Below are 20708 nucleotides of genomic sequence, written 5' to 3'. Positions count from 1 at the left end.
AGTTAACCATCCCCAGTTTCATCTATCCCCAGTTTCACCCAAACCCTTGGCTAAGTCCAGTGGTTCTTCACAAATCCCTGTCACATCACCCTCCCACACCCCAAGATTGCTTCCCCTCCCAATATTCACTTTTCTCTTCAAACACCTATTTCGTTCTTACTCCTCACTCTCACTCTCTCATTGGATAGCTCTCATCTTATTTCAAAGAAAAGAAAGTCATCAAGACTGGTTTATCTCTGCTGCTCTTTGCATCTCTCTAAATTTACTCGTTGTAGCACTTGTTCCTACCTCTTCCTTTCTGCTTTAAATGAGAGTATCACTATGTTGTGCAAAGTTACTATCTCCCAGGAGTTATGAATTTCATTTCCTATTGTATTTTGGGTTAATTGCACTCCCTTATCTCCACTTTCTCCCCACTAAATTCCAACTCCTTGCCCTCAGCCTATCAAAACAGAAACACCACAAAACAAAAAAGCCAAAACCCACCCAATAAAGGAAAAAAATCTTACAGCGTCTCCTAGCCTCCATATCTCACCACCATCCTGTCTTTCTGTAAGGTCTCTGCGGCACTGTAGCATAGGTGAGAATGAACAGGTTTCGAAGGCAGAACAAATAATGTTGTTGGTTTCCCCCTAATACACGAGCATTTTCTACTTTGTCATGTAGCTTTCTGAGACTCCATTTTTTAATCTTCAAAATAGAAATTATATATACCATTCAATAGCATCTTCTGCAAAGCTTAATGGAAAATATGTTGCTCTCTTTTTAGAGCCTTTTAAAGTAGAAGGTAGATAAAGGAGTAGAGATTAGTAATAGTTTTTAAAATGATTTTTATTTTTTCCATTATAGTTGATTTACAGTATTCTTTCTTAGCCAGCTCCCTATATCTTCATTGACAAAATTCTTGAGAAAGTAACCATTGCCATCATTTTCTGATTCTTTAATCTCCTATTCATTCCTTATTTAAATTCTTTACACTTTGGCTTTTGACTTCACCACTCTGCAGAAATTACTAAAAGGTCATCAACCACAGTCTGATATTTAGATCCCAAGATCTCTTTAATACTCCATTTAACTCTCCTTCAGCTTTTGCCTTTCCCCCTGGGTTCCATCCTCTATCTTCATATAATTTTATTTAGAGGATCTAAGACATCTCTTTAACTTCAACAGTTTCAATAACTAAATCTCCATCTCAAACCTCTTCTCCATCACACTGGAAACTCTTATTACAGATTAACTATTAAGTATCAAACACTAATTCAAAAATGTCCAATAAAGAATTCCCCATAAAACCTAGTTCTTCTGAATTTTTAATTTTTTTTTGCTTTGCCCCAAGTCACCATTTTCCAAGCAGTAAACCATGTATTTCCCTCCAATTTCCTCACTTATTACTATCCTCTGCCAATTGCGACTTAGCCATACAAAGTCATTTTTAAGTATAAATTAAGCTTGTAAATTTATTATGTTCTAGCAGATTGAAACCTTGTCCTGGGCAAAGTTTCCAGTAAACACAGTGTTGTAACCCCAAATTCTAGGACAATACCTACAACATAATAAATAACTGAAAATCAAACCAACTGATGTATAAATCAGTTATCATTAGCTAACAAAATTGATTTAGTACTCCTAGTCTTTCTAGGACGATTATACACTAAAACAATTTTATATTGAAATAAACACTTGATTTCATGTCCATTTTTTTGTTGAGAAACGCAAATTGGAATATAAATGTGTATATTTTAATAAAATATATGCTTCTCTGAAATTAATCGAAGTTGTCCTTTTTCATTTCCTCTAAATAGGAAAATTTCCTATATATAAGATGAAGATATTTGAGCAAAACTGACATTTAAAATTAAATGTTGGAGTTCCTATCGTGGCGCAGTGGTTAACAAATCCGACTAGGAACCATGAGGTTGTGGGTTCGATCCCTGGCCTTGCTCAGTGGGTTAACGATCCAGCGTTGCCGTGAGCTATGGTGTAGGTCACAGATGTGGCTGGGATCCCACGTTGCTGTGGCTCTGGCATAGGCTGGCAGCTACAGCTCCGATTAGACCCCTAGCCTGGGAACCTCCATATGCCATAGGAGCGGCCCAAGAAATGGCAAAAAGACAAAAAATTAAAAAAAAATTAAAAATAAAAAAATTAAATTAAATTAAATGTTACTACATGAATGAAGTGAGTTTTTTGTTCATTGATTACCACTTGTTTGGTGAAGTCCCTGAATTTTCATACATCTAACATAATTTAAATATATGGAAATCCATTAAGCCATTCAAGGACTTGTTAAATTTAGGTACCTTCTTTAGGTACCTTCTTTATTTTTCCTAAAAGAAATTTATAGAATATTGTGTAGTAAATTGCTATACTGTATTTTATGCTTTAAATTTTAATTCTCCTGTATTACTTGAGAAAGCGAAGTACTTTTATGAATTCCAAATACTCTATCTGGAATTTTGTCACTATTCATATTTTATAGTATTTATAGCACAATGAACAAAGGAAAGAAGGATCAGGAATATGAGAATTCTATTAAATTTTAACACTAATTTTATAACTTTAGAAAAGTCATTTCACATTGTGTCTGGACTTCCAATTTCTTGTTATTCACTGTAGTATAGAAACATTTTATTGGGAGCCTTACATTATTTAGAACTGTTAGTCACAGTCTTATCTTTTGGTTTTTTTTATTTTTATTTTATTTTTAATTTTTCTTATTTCCCCACTATAATTTTTTTATACTGTACAGCATGGTGACCCAGTTACACATACATGTATACATTCTTTTTTCTCACATTATCAGGCTCCATCATAAGTGACTAGACGTAGTTCTCAGTGTTACACAGCAGGATCTCATTGCTAGTCCAATTCAAAAGCAATAGTTTGCATCTATTAACCCCAAGCTCCCAATTAATCCCACTCCCTCCTCCTCCCCATTGGCAACCACAAGTCTATTCTCCAATTCCATGATTTTCTTGTCTGTGGAAAGGTTCATTTGTGCCATATATTAGATTTCAGATATAAGTGATAGCACATGGTATTTGCCTTTCTCTTTCTGACTTGCTTCACTCAGTAAGTCACAGTCTTATCTATAGAATACATTGGTAAAGGCTCTTGGTTTCAACCTCATACCATAAATGTAGATGTTCCCTCTAACAATGACCCAAAAACAGAAAATGAGAATTAAAAAGAAACTCCAATTTTCTTCAAACCATGGGCTTGCTAAAACCTCAGTGTAATAATAGGAGAGTGCTTCCAGAAGCTCTGAATGTCTAAAGTAGTGCAAGACGACACAGTTCAAAGAGACCTGGAGCTACAAATCTCAGGCCAAGTGTACTTCTCCAAGTAAACACCACAAAGATGTCCACTCCACCTAAACTTAGCAGCTTAAAGCCAGAGCCGTTTTATTTTATGGCATGAATTTGCTGGACAACAATTTGAGCGGTCTTCTGAGTCATTCTTCTGTTCCACTGGCCTTAACAGAGGCCTCTTGGCAGCAACCACCTGGTGGATGGGCTGGTGTGGAGTGTCCAGAATAGTTTCACTCTCATGTCTGGTGCCTCTGTGGGGAGGACAGAAAGGCTGAGCTCTACTGTTTCATTTCTTTCTGCCTCACATGCCACCTTCACTTTGGTGACCACAGAGTAATTGGACTTCTTACATCTTAGCTCAGAGTTCTAAGAGCAAGTGTCCTGGCGGACAAGGCAAAAGCCACATGGCTTTTGTGACCTACCCTCAGAAATTACAGAGTATCACTTTTCACTGTGCTCTTTTATTTGAGGTAGTCATAAGCTTACCTAGATTTAAGGTGACTCAAACACCAAAGACTGGATGAGAGAAGTGTCAAAGAATGTGCAGCCATGTTTTAAAACTGTCACAGTGCAAAATCAATACAAAGGGTTTGGCCACATGGAAAACAAGTGTACAGGCTACTGTTTAGAGTCTCCACACATCTGGTTTGCATATGAGAAGATGTGTCAGGGCCAAACAGAAAATACACACAGTCCCTACCGCAAAAATGATGGAGGAGGAAAATACAGCAATATTAATAACCCTAGGGCAAGTACTCTAACTTGATTAGTGAGGAATAAGCAGAAAAATAGTAGGCTAAGAACTATTGTTGTAAAGAAAATTTCTGTTGCCCATAAGCTGGCCCTAGCCCTTCTTACAAATAGCTAATTCCAGAAGTAGAAACTTTTATTTCAAGCTGGTTAATCAAAAAGAACCAAAACAGAACACTAAAAACAAGAAGGAAGGGAGGAAAAAAAAAAAAAAAAAACAGGAAAATCCAAATGGCAATAAATATTAACTTTTAAAAGTTTCTAATGTGGGTATAGAACAAAAGAAAACTGTGCTTAAATATATAACTGTAAAATTAAACTTTAAAAAAACTTACAGAAAGTCATTTCTATAATAACTGACAATGTAACTACCAGAGATCAGGTAAATACGATGAGACTATAAAACTGTAAGATATAACCTGGCTTAACGCATTAAAAACTTGAGAAAAACAAATGTGTCATAGAAAAGAAGCTCCCACAGGAAATCTACACCAAAAAATGAGGTATTGCTGACAATGCAGAAAAGACACAGAGGCCAGAATTTGAGTAAAATAAGCCAAAAGAAATGAAACCAAATTTTTAATTGAATAGTTAAAATGTTAAATATTAAGGATAAGTAAAAGAAATGCCAAAAAAAAATCCAATAATTTTGGGCCTTAAAATAAAGGGAAATATTAGAAAACAATTATTTAAGAAAATGTTCCAAAAATATGAAAAAGAACTTGGTTTCGAATGGATAAGCAATGAGGTTCTGCTGTATAGCAGAGGGAACTATTCAGTCTCTTAAGATAGTCTATGATGGAAGGTAATATAAGAAAGGGGAAAATTATATATATACACATACACATATATATTGCTAAGGCACTTTGCTGTACAGCTGAAGATGGTGTAACACTGTAAATCAACTACAATTTTAAAAAAGAATACACAATGCAGAGGAAAAAAAATTGAATCTAAAGATTGTATACACTTTATGCCAGGAATGTAGAATCATCACTATCAAGATATATTTGAGTATATTTACTGGATGTTACAGATAATAAAGGAGTTCCTTTGGTGGAACAAGCAAAAGATTGTGTTATGGCAAAAACATTGCCAGAATGGCTGGTGTTCAATTTCTCCACAAACAGTAAACTTTGAAGAAATTTTATGCCAGAGAAATTATTTAAGAATAGGCACAAAGGAAAATGTTTAAATAAGCAAGAGCTCTGGATTATAGAGTCCATGAGCCCTCTTGTAGAAGTACAGAAAAACACACTCCAGTCAGCCAAAAACTATCTGGTAAACAATTTTAAGAGTGATATTGAATACTGAGACTCTTTAACGTTAGGATTAAGAGAAAACAAACACTGTGATATGATGATGGAACAGAATGTAAATAGTTTAATCCCTGACAAGGTAGAAATAAAACAGCTGATAAAAGAAAGGGAAGGAACAAGAAAGTAAGAAGTAATTACGCCAATTCTCTAATCTTTTATGTTAGATCAATATACATTTTAACTTACTTTTGAAAAGTAAGAGAGGAATATTTAAAATAGGAAATAAACACTAAATATCTTAATGAAAGTATCCTGGGAAAAGGAAGGGAGGTAAAGAGGAAAAAAAAGTATATCAATTTTATCAGGGGAAAAGATAAAACTAGTTTGAGATTAACATATACACACTACTGTATATAAAATAGATAATCAACAAGGACCTACTGTATAGTACAGGTAACTCTACTCAATATTCTGTAATAATATACATAGGAAAATAATCTGACAAATGAAAAAAATATGTATGTATATGTACAACTGAGTCACTTTGCTGCACACCTAAAACAAATACAACATTGTAAACTATGTCAATTAAAAAATAAAAATTCAAAAAGAATTAAATGTGTGATAGTAATATAGAAGTCAAGAAGTAGGTAAATGGACATAAAGTGTTCTATATACCTTACATTGTCTAAAAAGTAGCACAGAAAAGTACAAATTTAAAATAGTCATAAGAAAAAAAAATATTAATTTTGTCATTGTTCAGCAGCATTTCATTTTTTTTTTTTTTTTTTTTTTTTTTTTTTTTTTTTTTTTTTTTTTTTTTGGTGTGTGTGTGTGTGTCTTTTTGCCATTTTTTGGGCAGCTCCCACGGCATATGGAGGTTCCCAGGCCAGGGGTCTAATTGAAGCTGTAGCCACCGGCCTATGCCAGAGTCACAGCAACGTGGGATCTGAGCTGTGTCTGAGACCTACACCACAGCTCACAGCAACACCAGATCCTCCACCCACTGAGCAAGGCCAGGGATCGAACATGCAACATCATGGTTCCTAGTCGGATTCATTAACCACTGCGCAACAATGGGAACTCCTCAGCAGCATTTCAGAAGGAAGTCAATAGATTCATGACTAAAAAAATAAAACTCCAAAATTATTTTTAAAAAATTCTCCCCACACATACATACAAGTTAGGAAAATAGCATATCAAACTATTATAACAGAATAAAAACCAAGACTATTGTTCATATAAAAATACAAATAGACTAAATATATGTAGAAAAAAATTTAATTACTTGTTATATACAAGTAGTTAGCCAAAGCAATGTAGAAAGAAATTTATTATAGAGAGGAAGACATTACTTAACAAAGATTGAAAAATAAGGAACTGAAAAGACATACCAGACAAATCTAAACAGAATTTAGAGGTTGTTATTTTAATATGAGACTGAATTTGGAGACAAAGCGTTAAACAAGGTGGAGGAAACAAGATTCTTTAGTTTCAAACCATATGAATATCAAACAGTATGATTAAGTCTATACCAAATATCTGTGGATTAGTATATATGAAGGGAAGAAAAAGTAAACGCAAGGAGAAACAAACATAGATAAGGAAACTTTAATGTATTTCTCACTATCAATGAAGGTGCAAGTGCTCACAAAATTAGTGAAATAGAAGACATAAATAGAATGATGAATTTTAGGGTAGATCTGACATACATCAAACAGTATCTTGAAAACAGATGATGATTTCTTTTTAAAGGGCACATGAAATATTCACAGATAACATGATCAAGTTGGGTTTATTCTAGGGATGCAAGGATGGTTCAACATTTACAAGTCCACATTAATAAAAGATAAAATTACATGATCATCTCAATAGATGAAGAAACAGTTGACAAAATTCAACATTCATTTATGATAAAAAAAAAAACCTCTTAAGTGTACATAGAGAAATTTCCTCAATACAATAAAAGCCATATTATGACAAACCACAATGAGAGATCACATTGCACCTGTAAGAATGGCTATTCTCAAAAAGACGAGAAATAAAAAGTGTTGGAAAGGATGAGGAAAAAGCGAACCCTCATGTACTGGGAGTGGGGAAATAAATTGGGGCAACTGTTACGGAAAACAATACAAAGTTCCCCAAAATATTAAAAATAGAACTACCATAAGATCCAGTCATCCCATTACTGGATCTTTAAAGAAAATGAAAATACCAATTTGAAAACATATGTATGCCTCAGTGTTCATAGCAGCATTATTTACAATAGCCGAAATTTGGAAACAACCTGTGTCTGTTGTTAGATGAATGGATTAAAAAGGATGCAATGTGTGTATGTGTGTGTCTGTGTGTGTTTATACATACACACACCCACACACAATGGAATATTATTCAGCTATGAAAAATGAAAAGTTGCCATTTGAGACAAAATAGATGGACCTAGACTGTATCATCCCAAATGAAATAAGTCAGAAGAAAAAGCTAATTCCTATAAATTTCATGTATATGGGGAATCTGACTAACTTCACTCGAGAGCATACTGAGTGAAGTTAGTGAAAGATAAAATCACATGTTATCACTTAAAGGAGGAATTTTTTAAAAAATTGTTTGAGTAGGAGTTCCCATCATGGCTCAGTGGTTAACGAATCCAACTAGGAACAATGAGGTTGCTGGTTCAATCCCTGGCCTCGCTCAGTGGGTTAAGGATCTGGCATTGCTGTGAGATGTGGTGTAGATCGAAGACATGGCTCGGATCCTGCGTTGCTGTGGTTCTGGCGTAGGCCAGTAGCAACAGCTCCGATTAGACCCCTAGCCTGGGAACCTCCATATGCCATGGGTGTGGCCCTAGGGGGAAAAAAAAAAAAAAAAAACTGTATGGGTAAACTTACTTGCAGAAGAGAAACGGACTCAGACATTGAAAACAACTTAGGGCTACCAAAGGGGACATGTTAGGGAAGGCATGGACTGGGGGTTTGGAATTGCTATATGCACACTGAGGTGTATGGAATGATTGGCCAGTGGGGACCTACTACATAGCAGAGAACTGCCCAATATTCTGTGATAATCTATGTGGGAAAAGAATCTTGAAAAGAATGAATGTGTGTATATGTATAACTGAATCACTTTGTTATACAGCAGAAATTATCACAACCTCTTAACTACACTTCAATAAAACTTTTAAAAAATGAAAAAGTAAACAAATGGTAATTTGCAATTCTCTATTGGGGAGAAACTACATAGTATAGATAGATACTAAGTCTAATATGTATAAAAATATTTGTTTTTCCACCTAATGGAGAAGACTATTTAAAAAAACATAAGCCTTACAGAAGGAAATGCTCATTTTATTTAAATGCAAATTCACTGTATGATAGCAGGGTCAGCTAGAAGCCTGAGTGTGATGGCTCATCTTGACTTCAGAGTAAGCTCTCTTCCCCCTTGCTGTCTCAAGCAAACTGTTCAGTGGTTTTACATAAGCTGGAGAACATTGCTCTGCTGCAGTTCATATCAGGTCTTTGAGATAACAGAAGGAAAAGGACTATACACTATGTGTTTTATATATATAAAATAAGCAGTTCAACAGCTGAGAAAGATAGCAATAGCAGTGGAAACACAACTGTTGCTTTGATTTTGGAAAGTGAGAAGTATTCTTGAGTCAAAGCTCACTGCCACCTGAATGAAATGATTTATTTCTCAGCAACAGAATGAACTTGTGTGTGGGCACAGATTTACAGCAAATACACAAACACCTGCATAGATCTCAGCAGGGATTTGAAGAAATCCCATTTTCCCATGACAGAAGTGACTACAGATATAATAACAGTATCTTCACCTAATGAAAGTAGTTTTTTTAATTCCTAAAGCATTTTTTAAATGAATTGTTATTGTCAGTGAACTTTTCAGCAAAAGAGATAAAGAGATATATGCTCAAACCAAAAGGCTTAAAAATAATAGAGCCCTAAATAAACTCATTTAATAGCTCTAAATAAACTCATTTAATCAATCGAGTGAAACAAAGCTTATAGCCCTCTTCTTCACAAGTTTTCTATATGGCCACCTAATTTTTAAGAGTTTGTGTAAAATTTGGTAAACCCTCTCTAGGGCTGCTTGAGTGCTCCTCAACTTGCTTCAAGATTCAAACTGTAGATTAGAAATGGTCTTTCCCTCCCAGCTTTCAAGAAAAGAAGATACCATAATGAGTATTAGCATGTTTTTACAAACTCACTTGTTCAGTCTTGTTTCATTTTAATGTTTTAAAATTGTGCATAGGAACATTTAATATCCCATCAAAACCCACAAACCTGAATGGATCAGCTGAGATCACACTTCACTGTTTTTGCTACCCTAGAGAAAAGTGTCTACTCACTGCAACCCAGAGAATGAACACTCAGCTCCAAGTAAAATTACTGCATTGACATCATGCATCAGGACCTGGTAAATGTGCCTATGATGGAAAACTTGATACTAATGCTATCCTCACCCATGGCATCATGGTACACACAAGTGTCAGGATTCATCACCACTTGGTCACAGGAATAATCTGCAGATCACCTGGCCTTACCAACCTGTGGATGTGAATGTAGTCTCCTTAACATCAGTTGTCAATAGTGCATCTATTCTTGTTCCTACCTACAAACAACCTTAGCTATCTCCATTGCAAAGTCATCCTATGGCAAAAATCATCAAGTATTTCTGCGAAGCACTTATGGTGCTCCCAGGCTTTATGTCACAGCATGGCATCTGCAATGTTTGTTTTCACTGATTCAGTGTTGACTGTCTACTGGCCCTAAAGCCCTAGGGGGAAAATTCATCATTGCTACTGGTGACAGTGCCCCTCAGAACAAAGCCAGAGCACTTGCCAAAGATGCTGCCAATAGCACTGTCTTCCAGATTCACAGTGTTCTCCACCCTACCTTCAGTATCAACCATAGTGCATGAAAGAAAGCAGATAACACCCAAGGAATAAAATAGGAAGATTCTCAAAATCAGGTGCTTTTCCTAAATCACCTAGGTTTTCAAGGTACTACAAAATTCAAGTGAATCTACTTGGTCTTTCTCTGTAAGTTAAATGACACACTGAAAACTGATTTTCCACTAGAGTGAAAAAGGTTAATTCACTAACCCTTGGAAAATGCAGTGGTGTGCAAAAATTAAGTCTAACAGCACCAGCATGCTCACTGGCATGACTCGAGTTTGCTCATGGCATTCTCTCATGGTCTTTTGCACAAATATACAATGGTTTCTTAAGCTTCTCTAAGTGGCCTTGGAATTTCTTACCTCCCTTTGCATAGATCTGGATCACTGGCCCCTTTCACCAATTACCCTGCTTGTTTAGCTCACTCATACCCTTCCTGCAAGTATGCTCCCCACAGCACTCCCGATTTTACAATATCTTACACATAGCACCTGGTGCACCTGCTTGTTTCCATGGTGTGTATCCTCCTTTAGGCTCTAGACCACATTCCTGGAGGGAAGCAACTACTTCCTAATTCATCACTGCATCCCCTGTAGCTTGAGTGGGGCCTAGTGGATATTTAGGGTTCCATGAGCATTGAAAGGATGACTCACAATGAATCATGTAGAGAGCTTCTTAGACATACTAAGTGCCTATGAGACACTTAAATAAAATCAAAAATTAGGAGTTCCCGTCGTGGCGCAGTGGTTAACGACTCCGACTAGGAACCATGAGGTTGCGGGTTCGATCCCTGCCCTTGCTGAGTGGGTTAACGATCCGGCGTTGCCGTCAGCTGTGGTGTAGGTTGCAGACGTGGCTCGGATCCCGCGTTGCTGTGGCTCTGGCGTAGGCCGGTGGCTACAGCTCCGATTCAACCCCTAGCCTGGGAACCTCCATATGCCGCAGGAGCGGCCCAAGAAATAGCAACAACAACAACAACAACAAAAAAAGACAAAAAAAAAAAGAAAAGAAATTAATGAGCCCCAAGGAGCCTGTTAGGCTCAATCACAAAGGCCTGCCAGGCCTGTACCTGCCCAGATTCAAGAACAATGACTTGAGTCAGCAACAGATTCATCAGTGGTTTATGGAGGGGGAAGCTTACATGTCTAAGCAAGATCCTGAAGCAACACTCCACCGTGTGCAGGGGACAGCAGGCAGATTGAGGCAGCAGACTTTTCTCCCTGGGCAGCTGGGGAGGAGGGGTATATGCCAGTTAGAGGGGGAACTGATGTCAGCTAGGCTCATGGGTTACCAGGGAAACCAGCAGAGGGCACACCCATCACCACCCCTCTGAAGAGCTATTAGGTGGAGATGTTCTGATCTAAAGGTTAGAATGATCGCTAGCTGCAACAGGGGCAAGTATGTAAGAAAGTCAGTTATGTGAGTGGGGTGTGGGTAAAGCAGGTGCTAGTCGAGCAGAGGATGCAGAGAGCAAGAGAACAGCCATCGTGGGTGGCTTCATAATAGACTCCACCCCTATATACCTGACACAACACTTACCATCTTGGTCCGCCTCTCTCTGCAGTACCCCTGGGGTCAGATATATAAGGGGCACTGCAACCAGGTACCACCAATACAATACAGACAGCAGTAGCCAAAGAGCATCAAGAGTAAGATACCTAGTATGCCAAGAACAGTCACTCTCCAGGATGTGGGCAAATTCTGAAGCCAAGTGCTTCCCAGGTTGTAGGGAGGGGGTCAATGACAGCAGTGCCCTGCCCAGTTATAAGGAAGGCAAGGACACCCCTGTTTCCACAAACCCAGAGCCATACCCATGGGGAGGGGGAGAGCTGGCTCTACAAGAAACATCCTGATGGCCTATCCAGGAGTCAGCCTTTACAGGTCTGCTACCTCATGTTACATTGACTTACCAATAGGGTGGACCCATTAGGTTTTTCCAAACAAAAAAGTTAGTTCCACTAGTTGGATTTGTGTTTCCAGAAGCCAATCTATTCTATTCCACACAGTGTGACCCAAGGGTACACTTGGGCACCATTTGTACGGTAACACTTACCAACAGCGACCCTGTTGATATATTGGCATATGGGATAGGAAGATAGTGAGAGTCTTTTTCCCCCATTGTCAATAGTCCCCACATGGTCACATCAGCCGGGTCAAGATTTTTTCTTTTTAAGGGTATACTTGTGACATATCCAAGTTCCCAGGACAGGGGTCGAATTGGAGCTGCAGCTTCCAGCCTGAACCACAGCTCACGGCAACAACGAATCCTTAAGGCACTGAGTCAGGCCAGGGGTCAAACCCGCATCCTTCCAGACACTATGTCGGGTTCTTAACCCACTGAGGCACAAAGGGAACTCCTGCAAGTGTGCTTTTAGAAGTTGATTTTAAGCAAGCAGTGTTACACATCATGAGTAGTTAGACTCTTGTGACAACTTCACTCGACAATTCTCCTTCCATCCTAAACATCAGGGCCAAAGTATGACTAACACAATAACTTTCTTAAACACAGAACTTAATTAACACAACTAAAATTTAATACCACTGCAATAAAATATTTTTCTTTCTGAAATTACCCTCATATCCACCAAACACAGCGAAATCAAGACTTATTTGTTTGCAGGAGTTCCCTCTGTGGCTCAATGGGTTATAGACCCAACTGGTATCCATGAGGATGCAGGTTCAATCCCTAGCCTCGATCAGTGGGTTAAGGATCCAGCATTGCTGTGAACTTTGGTGTAGGTTGCAGGTGTGGCTTGGATCCCATGTTGGTGTAGCCGTGGTATAGGCCGACAGCTGTGGCTGATTCACTCCCTAGCTGGGAACTTCCATATGGTCTAAGTGTGGCTTTTAAAAAGGGGGAAAAAAAAAAAAGAAAAAGAGGCTGTATTTGTTTGCAAAACAAGTGTGGTCAATTGACTACACAGGCTCCTCAAACTGGCTGTAGTTGATTCCCCAAAAGGGTCCTCAGAATGAATTCCCAAAAGCCCTCTTGAAGCTGGGAAACCATGCCAAAGGCCTGCCATCAGACTCTGTCTTAGTGGATTTCTCTTTTCTACAGTTCTCCCAAAATTTCAAGATTTCTGTATATGCTAAGAGACGGTCTTTCCCATTCAGCTGATAAGGCTGCTTGGAACCCAAGAGTGTCTAATTTCTGGAGGGACCAGATAGAAAAGAAATATGTTTCAATTCTCCACACAGGTGTAATTTACCAAATTGCTGTTTAAGTCATCACCAACTTGAGAGGAAGAGCTTAACTAGAAGCCTCAGACAAAAAAACCAGTAATATTCCAGGTAAAAACTTTAAAAATTATAGACCATATTGGCCAATTCACTTAGTCAAAAAGTCCTTCCTATGAATCTTCTCAATGAAGCACTTTTTGCAAAAGCATCAGAATACACTGTTTATAAATGACAAGATTTAAAAATACACAGTTAAATACCTGATTACAATGTCATCAATAAACCTGTTCACAATAACTTCAATTATGACCAATTATAATCTTAACCCTTAAAAACCTTAATCTCTGGCAAATTTCTTTTCTATTTCTGAGAATGTATGTAAGTGCTTAACTTACTTCAAGCCAATTACTCAGAACTAATCCACAAACCAATCTCAGCAATGCCCTTTGGAGGCAGAGATACAGCATATTTATAAGGTACACATAGACATACGTATATCTATCTAGGCACAGATTGCACAGTTTTCCTGCTAGAGTTTAAAAAGACCTCTTCCTTCTCAGGGATCAAAATTCCTCAGCGACCAGGTAGATCATTTATATCTCAAAGGCACAGGAAGAGAAAAACTAATTCCTTCTGGAAAGAGAACTCCCTCTAAAGGAATTCGCACAAACAAGTTTGAGAATGTCAAAAGAGTCCCATCGGACATTTTCAGTTTTTTTTTTTTCCTTTTTATTTTTATTTTTAGGGCTGATTCCCAGGCTAGGGGGCAAATAGGAGCTACAGCTTCCAGCCTACATCACAGCCATAAAAACGCCAGATCCTTAACCCACTGAGTGAGGCCAGGGATCAAAACCATGTCCTCATGGATACTGGACAGATTTGTTACCACTGAGCCACAATGTGAACTCCATTTTATCAGTTTTTAAATAGTCTATTCAGTTTAAACAAGTAATACCAATAGACAATTAATACCTATCATTCATGTGCTTCACTTTCAGAGGAACAAGAATCAGCATTCAAGTTAACCTTTGACTCAGCTGTTACCCCCAGCCTCTGGGGCCTTGCTAAAACACAAAAAGCCAGGGCCAGTCCACAGCTGCAGCCACTTCTCTCCCTCCATAATCGTGGCCATATCTCCAAAGTAGCCTAGAGGTATCTAGGATTTCTCTGTTCTCTCTTGGTAACCCCCAATCATCAAGGACAGCCACCATGGTGCTCCACATATTGGTGCATGGCTACCCCAAGAATTCCCCTGCAACTTCCGGGTTTATTCACACAATTTTCTGGGCCTATATTAGTGGATGGACACCTCAGGATCACCTCCGCAGCTTTCAGGCCCCAAAATAGTAGGAGGCCACCCCAGGATTATACCCATAACTTTTAACCCCACACATTAATGGGACGGCCCCCTCCACTTTCCATTCCCATCCTTATTTCCCGGCGTCTGTGGCACTCACAGGAGTTTCCTTGGTCTCCCAGCTGTTTTGCCAATTGTTGGGCTGTACCTGCCCAACTTCAAGACCAAAGAAGAGCCAGGAGTCAGCTATAGAGACATCAGTGGTTTACTGGAGGCGGGGGCTTACGTGTCTGAAGCAAGATACTGGAGCAATAGCCCACTGTATGTAGTAGACAGCAGTCAGGACACAGCAGCAGGTTTCACTGCTGGGAGAGGAAGAGGTTGCCAGTTATAGAGGGAACTGACGTCAGCGTGGCTCATGGGTTACCAAGGAAACCAGCAGAGGGTTCAGCCCTCTCTACCCCCTTTGAAAAGCTATCAGGTGGAAGAGTTCTAACCTAAAGGTTAGAACAATCACCAGCTAGAGGAGGGGCAAGTAGGTAGGAAGGTCAGTCACGTGAGTGGGGTGTGGGTGAAGCAGGTGCTGGTTGAGCAGGGGATGCATGGAGAGCAAGAGAACAACCATCTTGGGGGGCCTGACCATACAGAGCCTTATTGGTTGAATCCTGTTCAATTTGATAGCAACTTATTATTACTTCTGACTGGTCAATGTGAAGAAAATTATACTGTTGAAGAACCAGTTTGTTAAGACTAATTTAAACAATTATGTTAGCTCATTTTATATCCCAGCCATTTTCTCTTATGTCTGATGTGATTCACCTGAACAGAGTGCAGCCTATTCAGTCACTTGCTTTGGTGTTACTCATTCTTTCAAAATGCCGTTATTAATTACATATGATGTGCCAGCTATTCAAGTTACTGGTAACACAACAGTGAACATGACAGCTGAGATCTTTGCTCTCTTGGTACTTTCATTCAAGTGGAATGAAGTAGACAGAAAATAAATACTCAAGAGTATATTATAAAGTGTTAAGTGCTAAGGTGGAAAGATAGAAAGGTGCTACGTTGGAAAGACACCAAGGGACTTTAACTTAGCAATCAAAGAGGTTTCACTGAAGAGATGGCATTTAACTTGAAGCCTTCGTAGCAAGGAGTCAGCCAGGAGGAGGAAGTTCTGGGGAGCAACTTTCCAGCTGAGAAAGCTACTCATGCAAACACCCTAAGGCAGATCCCCAGCTTGGCATGGCTCTAGAAAGAGAATGTCTTCCTTTCCTTCAATTCGCACATTTCTACAGTGTGAATAGGCTTGTCTGCTGTGCTTAAATATCTGTGGATGACCCTGGAAGTAATAGCCTCACTTATAACACAGAATTTTAAAGTTTATGATTTAAATTATTTAAAAAAAAAGAGTTTCTGAGGGATCAACTTTACAGAAGCCTGAGAGAATGGACCAGCGGCCTCAATTCTAGGTATAGTCCTTGAGAACTTTTCATTTTGAGCCCCATTGACATGATACATGCAGCATTCTAGAGTTGTTCACCTTTAAAATTCCAGTCCAATTTCAGACAAATTTCCTTTTTTTTTTTTTTTTTTGGCTTCCTTTAATATGGTCAAGACAGTCTGACTAGGTATAAATGTTCCTAAAAGGCTGACCTCTCCAGACACGTGGCTGGCCTCTCTGAAACAGGCTGCCCCTGGCCATAGTTTATTTCTCCTTGTCCCAAATCCGATCTACCACTCTCTTGTCTTGTCACCAACAGTCAAAACATTCTTCCTGCTAAGAGTTTCCATATTTTCCTGATTTGAAATTACCAGTGCATAAATGGATGTAATCTGTCTGAGAGGCACACTATATTCAGAAACTGGCAGCCAGGACGACGCTAAAAGTCACAATAACCTCTTTCTGCCTACTCTATAATGCCCATCAGGTGTGAGGCTTCCCACTCAAAGTTTCTTCTAAGGGAGTTCAGGAGATATTTCCTCAGCTCTCTCTACTCAAGGAGTGTAAGTAACCTAAACACATTCTGAGTAGTCAAATGCCTTTTTATAAGGTCTGTTTTTAACGAATGAATCTATTTGTAAAGCCTTGGCCTCTTAATGTATTTGGTCAAATGGATGGGAATGAATATAAAAATGAGGATGAGCTGCCCTTGGGAAAGAATATTATGAACGATTCACCTTTATCAGAGTTAATTTTCCCAAATTAACCAAAACGTGAATACAATTTGAAAGGGGCAATCAGGAACAAAGAAAACAGGGGCAGAGAAACAGAAGCTTTCAATTTTGTCAAAACATGAAATCAAGTGAAGATGAAACATGCCTGTGAGGAGTTCCCACCTCAACCGAAATGAACCTGACTAGCGTCCATGAGGACATAGGTTTGATCCCTGGCCTCATTCAGTGGGTTAAGGATCTGACGTTGCCATGAGCTGTGGCGTAGGTCGCAGACACAGCTCAGATCCCCCGTTGCTGTGGCTGTGGTATAGGCCAGCAGCTACAGCTCCAATTTGACTCCTAGTAGCCCTAAAAAGACAAAACAAACAAACAAACAAACAAAATTCCTGTGAAAGAAGCAATGAGTACAAAGCAGGGAGAGCTCTTGCAAGTGGAGTGGAAGCAGGGAAATTAAAAAGTAGAGATAGCAAAGAGGCTTCCTCCTCTTCCCCTTCCTGCTCTCCTTCCCCTTCCATTCCCTTCTCTTCCCAAACAATTCAGTTCCTAAGATAAAGCAGAGCAAGGGAGACCCTGATCAGGCTATCAGATTTTGAGAGAGATGAAAACTCACACAGATGGACAAGCTGGCACAGGGTGTCAGAGCCCAGGGGAGTGAGAAAATATCAAAGTATGAGTGTGGCGCACAGTGGGCTATCAAGACCTGAGCAGAGCAAGGAGAGCATCTGTGTGGGGCGCAGTCAGTATGGTCTAAGATTAGCTACATACAGGGAAATGGATCAGCAAGTAGATTAAGGATTTGGGGAGCCAAGTGGCTCACTGTTGGAGATGGGGGTTGAAATTATAGAAAAAGGGGAAAAAAAACAGAATAAATCTTGTGCCTTTGCATTGGAATTGGAGGCACTGGTGCAAACATTTGTTTTCAATATATATAGAGAGATGTGCAAATATAGATATAAACGTGTGCATAAATGTCTATATCCACAGGTACCCATATATATGTGTGTTATTGTTTCAGTCAGTTCAGTTAGCAAAGTACCATAGGTTACACTGGCTTATAAACAAGAGAAATTTATTTCTCCAACTTCAAAGCCCAGAAGACCAAAATCAGGATGCCAGCACAGCTGATCAGGCTCTGGTAAGAACCTTCTTCCAGGTTGCTGACTGCTGACTTCTCCCTGTATCTTCGCATAACAGACAGCACAGAGAAGCAGCAAGCTCTGTTATGACCACTATAAGAGCACTATTCCCATTCAGAAAGGCTCTACCCTCATGACCTCATCAAACCTTAATTACCTCCAAAAACTCCACCCCTAATATCATCACACTGAGGCTTCAACATATAAATTTCAGGGGGAAATAAACCTTCAGCTCATAATAGTTATCTCACTTCGGTCCTTGAGATCCTGGGAACAGTAATTTCCAATAAGAAGCACACTTAATGACCACACCAAAGTTTCTAAATAACATTTCCATTTAAAAGTACCACAGTGTTGTAGAGAGAGCTGATTCCAGAGCTTGAGTAGAATGACTGTAAGATGATTTTAGAATGTTTGTGTTTTCCAGAAAGCAGAAAAAGTAGAGGAGTGTTCAAAGGATGGTAGGGTTATATCTGAAGGTCATAGAAGCCAACTTGAAGGGGTTTCCATGGCCAAACAGAGGACAATTTGAGCATCGACTCCGGTAATAATAAAGGATAATAGCCCATTGGAATAAAACAGAGATATATACTTAAATAAAAAAATACGTTAAAACTTGTTTATGGAGTTCCCGTCATGGCTCAGCAAATGAATCTGACTAGGAACCATGAGGTTGCGGGTTTAATCCCTGGCATCCCTCAGTGGGTTAAGGATCCCGCGTTGCCGTGAGCTGTGGTGTAGGTCACAGACACAGTTCAGATCCCATGTTGCTGTGGCTGTGGCATGTAGACCAGCAGCTGTAGCTCCGATTAGACCCCTAGCCTGGGAACATCCGTATGCCATGGGTGTGGCCCTAAGAAAGCAAAAAAAAAAAAAAAAAAACCTTGTTTATTATGTCTTTTTTCTTTATTATTATTATTATAGTTGATTTACAATGTTTCTTCAAGTTCTATTGAACAGTAAAGTGACCCAATCACACATTTATTTCCCTGTGCTGTACAGTAGGGTCCCATTGCCCATCCACTCCAAGTATAACAGTTTGCATTCAAAAAACCCTCAAAATGCCATCCATTCCACTCCCCCCCTTTCCACGCCCCAGGAATCCCAAATCTCCTCTCCTTGGCCATGATCTGTTCCTGTTTCTTTTAGATAAGATCATCTGTTCCATATTTTAGAATCCACAAATAAGTAATATCATATGGTATTTGTCTTTTACTTTCTGGCTTACTTCACTTAGTCTGAGGGTCACTAGTTCCATCCATGTTTCTTCAAATGGCATCAGTTTGTCTTCCTTATGGCTAAGTAATCCATTGTATATATGTACCACATCTTCTTAATTCATCCATCTGTTGATAGACATTTAGATTGTTTCCATGTCTTGACTATTGTGAATAGTGCTGCAGTGTATCCTGAGGTGTGTGTATCTTTTTCAATGAAAGTTTTGTCCAGATATATGTCCAGCAGTGGGATTGCTGGATCATAAACTCAAAATAGATTAAATATCATAAATATAAGGCCAGTTACTATAAAACTCCTAGAGGAAAACATAGAACACTCTTTGACATAAATCACAGCAACATCTTGTTTGATCCACTTCCTAGAATAAAGACAATAAAGACACAAATAAACCAATGGGACCTAATTAAACTCAAAAGCTTTTGAACAGCAAAGGAAACCATTAAAAAAAACAAAAATACAACCCACAGAATGGGAGAAAATCTTTGCCAATGATGCAAAAGACAAGGGCCTAATCTCCAAAATATACAAGCAACTCAGGCAACTCAACTAAAACAGCAAAAAAAAAAAGTCCAATTGAAAAGTGGGCAAAAGACCTAAATAGACATTTCTCCAAAGAAGGCATATGGATAGCCAACAAGCATATTAAAAAATGTTCTAATAATCACTAATTATTAGAGAAATTCAAATCAAAACTATGAATAAGTACTACCTCACACCAGTCAGAATGGCCAACAGTAACAAGTCAACAAACAACAAATGCTGGAGAGGGTGTGAAGAAAAAGGTATCCTCCTTCACTGTTGGTGGGAATGTAAATTGGTACAACCATTATGGAAAACAGTATGGAGGTACCTCAGAAAACTAAATATAAAATTTGACTAAATGAGATACTTTCATGATCTCAAACTACCTTTCCGCCAGTACTCACTGACTGTAGAGGTAGAAAGAATAACACAACAGAGAAACTTGGCAGATATCACTTTTTGAACTTTGATCAAGTTCATCAGTCTTAATGGTACTACTATCACTGTAATGGAACAGATCAAAATTACAGACATGAAAACACTTCTGTGGTATTTCTGCTCAAAATGTATAACATGAATCTAATCAGGAGGAAACATCAGACAAAATCAAATTGAGAGCTCTTCTATATATAAAAAGCCTATAATCTTCAAAAATGTCAAGATCACAAAAGTCAAGGACAGACCTAAGAACTGTTCCACACGAGAAGGAACTAACAAGACATGACAACTAAAAACAGTAGGTGATACTGGACTGGGCCTTGAGCTATAAAGGATGTTGTTGGGACAGCTGGTAAACTTGAATGTAGTAATGTATTCATGTTAATCTCCTGATGATGACAGTCAGATACTGGTTATGTAGAGCAGAGTCCTTTTTTGTAGGAATACATACTAAAGTATTCAGGGATGATTGGGAATCTCATATTA

At 38.7% G+C, this 20708-nt stretch overlaps 1 long non-coding RNA gene across 1 annotated transcript in view; it reads right to left on the bottom strand.

Moving 5' to 3' along the window:
- Positions 1-15109, bottom strand: part of LOC102159376 — a 68027-nt gene extending 52918 nt beyond the window's left edge. Inside the window, exons 1-2 of the long non-coding RNA XR_300829.3 lie at positions 14873-15109; positions 11377-11463 (exon numbers count right to left, since the gene is read on the bottom strand). This is a non-coding gene — a long non-coding RNA (uncharacterized LOC102159376). The remainder of the gene's footprint in view (positions 1-11376; positions 11464-14872) is intronic.

The sequence above is a fragment of the Sus scrofa genome, chromosome 1 (genome assembly GCF_000003025.6).
Source record: "Sus scrofa isolate TJ Tabasco breed Duroc chromosome 1, Sscrofa11.1, whole genome shotgun sequence".
Taxonomy (NCBI): Eukaryota; Metazoa; Chordata; class Mammalia; order Artiodactyla; family Suidae; genus Sus; species Sus scrofa.
This window is presented reverse-complemented; position numbering and strand designations above follow the sequence as displayed.